We start from the raw sequence: 4,544 nt of genomic DNA, 5'->3' as shown, positions 1-4,544 counted from the left end.
ATCATGACGTTTTTCTGGCGTTTAACTCCAGACAGCAGCTTGTACTTGGCGTTCAACGCCAAGTTACGTCGTCAATCTCCGAATAAAGTATGGACTATTATATATTGCTGGAAAGCTCTGGATGTCTACTTTCCAACGCCGTTGAGAGCGCGCCATTTGGAGTTCTGTAGCTCCAGAAAATCCATTTCGAGTGCAGGAAGGTCAGATTCCAACAGCATCAGCAGTCCTTTTGTCAGCCTTCTTCAGAGTTTTGCTCAAGTCCCTCAATTTCAGCCAGAATTTACCTGAAATCACAGAAAAACACACAAACTCATATTAAAGTCCAGAAATGTGAATTTAACATAAAAACTAATGAAAACATCCCTAAAAGTAGCTCAAACTCACTAAAAACTATATAAAAACAATGCCAAAAAGCGTATAAATTATCCGCTCATCAAACCTACAGGCAAAGAGCAAAACCAATCAAGTGCAGGACCATCTAGAAAATGACATAAAACTTTATTAGATGCACTATTTACTATCATTATAGAGGTGAACTTTTTGATGTATTTCTTCGGATCACCTAACCTATCATAGGGGGTTAGTGTGGTCAGCAGAATGAACCTCCTGGGCAACACGAAATTCATTACCTTGGCCGTGAATGGCCCAGGGGAGCTTTCTAGGTTGTCATCCTCGTCTACTGGCTGAGCTTCCTCATTGTGCTCGGGTTGCACTTCTTCGTGCCGAGTAGTTTCGGAGACATACGTCGGCCCTGACTGATGCTCGGCTTCTTCTGTTCGTTCTTGTCGATCATTGTTATTTTTTATCTGGGTATTATTCAAATTAGCAATCTGATTTTCCATTCTTTAGTTCTTCAGCCATGCGCTGGTTGGCTTGCCGTAACTCGGTCACCATTTGAAGAAGTTCAGATGGTGTGGGTGAAAGTTGCTCAGCCATGGCTCCAGGTGATAATCTCGAGGCCAATGATATAGAGAAAAAAATTATATTTTTGGCCCCACAGTGGGTGCCAATTGTTCCTGTGTAGATGCCTGAAGGGGGCTCGGCTTCTGGGAGTTGGCGCCGAGTTGTTATCTTCAGTGTCGATCTATGAGCCTTGAGAAAGTTCGAGCTTCACTCCTGGAGAGATGTCCGATCATTCAAAGCGCGAGCAAAAAATAAAGGGGAGTGTACCTGCAAAGGCACTCCGAAGCTTAAGCTAGTATTGAGAAATCAATGTGTTCCTTTAGAATAGAACGTTGTACCTTTATATGTGAAGTGGAGAAGATCGGTTACGTTTTTGTATTATCTTCGGTTGTTAAAGAGCAATAAACAGGTCTTAATGAGTTTGGATGTTTTGATTCTAGTACATGGTCCGTTAAGTCTGTGCGTAATGCCGAGCTTATAGCGTGTTTTGCCGAGTTATGACACATAATTCCAAGTTATGATGATAGTTTTATAACGGTCGGATCAAATAATAATAATAAACCTACCAATTTTAATATGCTTAACATGCCATTTTGTTATATTATATGAATGAAGATGTCATAAATGTTTGATTACATATAACCCAGTTGTGTTATTTTTAACGGGTTAATATTCAAATTGGTCTTTAAAGTCATGGTCACTCTTCAACTTAGTCTCTAAAATTTTAATTTACTCAATTTGGTCTCGTCAATTTAGCATTCATAACTCAATTAGTTCTTGATTTTGTTTTTTTCACAGAATTCATTAATGGTGTGCTGAGAGGGACTGACAGCTACTTCGTTAGACTTTTTAATGACTATCTGAAGTAGGAATTGAATATTTTTTTACTTTAATTTACTCCCTACAAAATACTAAAAATATAATTCTAATTTCACATAAGGGTTTTGTCAGTTTCTTAGAAAGGAGAGCAAATTAAAGTAAAAAATTTTAATTGGCGTGTATAATGGTGGTCAATCTATCTCAGTACATCATTAACAATTCTGTGATGAAAATAAGATCAAAAATTAACTAACAGGAGTCATAGATACAAATTTAAAAAATTAAATTAAATAAATTAAAACTTTAAAGATCATATTGAAGTGCAAGTGTTACTTCACGAACCAATTTTAGTATTAATTCTGTTTCTAACACATCAAACGTTTGTCGGTTCAATGTACGAAACAAAACTGAGTTCAAAAAACATTTCCTTAATATAACTTTAAGGCTTGTTTGTTAATATAACTCTAGATGCACGTTATAGTCCTCGGATTTGAACGGAAGAATAAACTATCAATTAAACCTCACTGATAGCATTAATTTTAGCATGAGCTATGAGATTAGTGTTCCTTAAAATGGTGTTATCACAGCTCACAACTACTGCGTCATTTCTAACAACAGCACCAAATGGATGTCCATCGCCACATTCAACAGCTATATATGGTTCTTCAACTGCTTTTGTTTGGAACTTGTTATCTCTATGCTGTAAAGTTGATGTAAAACAGAGAAAATAACACCAATGTATGGTAATCAGTATGCAACTATTCTTGACAGAAAAAATACACGTCATTTTTAAATCCTCTCTGGTATCTCTTGACAGAAAAAGTCATGAACTGTTCTGAGTTTGACTCTCTAATCCAACTAAGAGATAGTGTTACAATCCAACACAGCACACTTGACTTGAAGTTGACAAATAACTGAAGAGGATTAATGTTTGCAATGATGTCGTCATTAACCATTAGAAAAAAAAAAGAAAAAAAATAAAGAGAAGCAAAAGGAATGCCAAGATTTGCTATTTGAACATGGTAATCAATGAACACATAGTGTTCCGAGGGTTACCTGAAACAGTGAGGTCGATCTTGGATGAGATCTTCTGGTGTGGTCGGAGCTGCCGTGTCTGACATGTTGGAGCTTGAGATGCTGCTAATCTTTGATTATCGGAGGGGGTGGTACCTGCAAGAGACTCCGAACCTTAAATTAGCACGGGCTTTAAGCAAATTTTTTGTAGAATTGGAATATGAGTTATACCTGGGTGCTCCAGTGTATTTATAGTAGTGTGGAGTGACCTTCCTTGAGATAAGTTTAGTTATCTTATCTTATCTTTTGTGGCTGAGATCACTTATCTTTTGGTCAGCCGTCTTCAGGTGGGCTGTGACCCTTTACTTTGGGCCTTCTTGGGCCTCTGTAGCGATTTGGCCAAGCTCTTTAAGAAGAGGTCGGTGACGAGCCAACCTTACAAGAGGTCGGCCATTTTTGTCTTTGTCCAACCCGGACCATATAGCTCAGTCCAGGGTATAAATAGTGCCCCTGCTTGAGCTTCGATATTTCTGTGAGGTTGTGCTTGTTTCTGAGCTTTGACCTCTTTTGGGGAAGTCATGCTCAAGCATCTTCTTAGTCGTATTTGGTCCATCTCTTTCTCGAGCAAGTTTCGCGTCTTTAATGATTTTTAAAATGTGAAGCACTTTAAATGTAGCGTCATTTTCCAAGTGCATCAGTTTGGGTTAAAACGAGCGCTTTTAAAGCCTCTTAATAGGGCTTTTAATTCCCGTTGCCATTTCATTCCCCGCTTAATTTGAAATTGAAAGAAAAAAGGGTTAGACTTTGTCTTCAGTTTCTTGTTTCATTTGCTCAATGAGAAAAACTTCCTTTCATTCATCTTCTGCTTGCCCCAGCACTCCAAGATTGCTCCTTTCATGGATTTTCGAAGTTTCCATCTCTTGGTGAAGATTGTTCGTGGCTTACTGCTAGCTTATTCGTCTTCTTTCGCAGGTTGGTGCTTTACTTCGTATCCTTTCTCATTTTTACATGCTTTAATTGTCATCATTCTTTGCGCTTTACTCTTACATGCTTTCCTTTTGTAAAAAGTTTTGATCTTTACTGAGTCTGAAGGTTAAAAGGTTGAATCTTTCTTAGCAATTTTGTATGCCTTTGTTTCTTCAAAGTTGCAACCTTTTTACTTCTCCGTTGTTGATATCTGGGTTTCTATTTGCTTTCTTGTGTTTTTCTTTTGTTTGAGAGGGTTAAGGATTTGGCTTTGCGTTATTTTTTCTGCATTCTTTTTTATACTGTTGCCTCCAAAGGGTGCTTCTGGGCTTCTGGTGTTGATCTCTTTTGCTTTGTGTGAATTTTGGGGTGCCCTTTTGCTGCCCTAGTTGTTGCTTGTTGGTTGTTTCTTCCTTTGCTGTTTCTGTCTGAGTTGTTTCAGTAGTGAACCCTTTTTATTTTCTTGCTGTAGATGTAGTTGCTTTATGTCTTCTCATAAGAACATTGTCGAGATGTCCACAAAGATCCCTGCTGGTATGGCCAATTGGTTAGACTCTATAGTGTTGATGTGTGTTACTGTGGCCGACCCGGAGTATTGTGAGAAACTTAGGCAGTTTCATAGGATCTGTGAGCATAGGGAGGATGAGAAGAATTATGAACTGGTATTGCCTGATCCTGAGGAGAGAGTTAGTTTTTCTCCTTTAGTTCGGACAGAGCGACCTTTATTTTATGCCTATGACTATTTCTTTAGCCAGCTAGGTATTATCCTTCCTTTTACCGCCTTTGAAACCGAACTCTTATGGAACTGTAATGTGGCCCCTTCACAGCTTCATCCAAACTCT

General features: G+C 38.3%; 1 pseudogene; it reads right to left on the bottom strand.

Moving 5' to 3' along the window:
- Positions 1–2,678, bottom strand: part of LOC127741549 (guanosine deaminase-like) — a 42,665-nt pseudogene extending 39,987 nt beyond the window's left edge.
- Between the last annotated feature and the right edge of the window lie 1,866 nt (positions 2,679–4,544).

Source organism: Arachis duranensis, chromosome 9 (genome assembly GCF_000817695.3).
Source record: "Arachis duranensis cultivar V14167 chromosome 9, aradu.V14167.gnm2.J7QH, whole genome shotgun sequence".
Taxonomy (NCBI): domain Eukaryota; kingdom Viridiplantae; phylum Streptophyta; class Magnoliopsida; order Fabales; family Fabaceae; genus Arachis; species Arachis duranensis.
The sequence above is the reverse complement of the archived record's forward strand: the minus strand, read 5'-3'. Positions and strand labels throughout refer to the sequence as shown.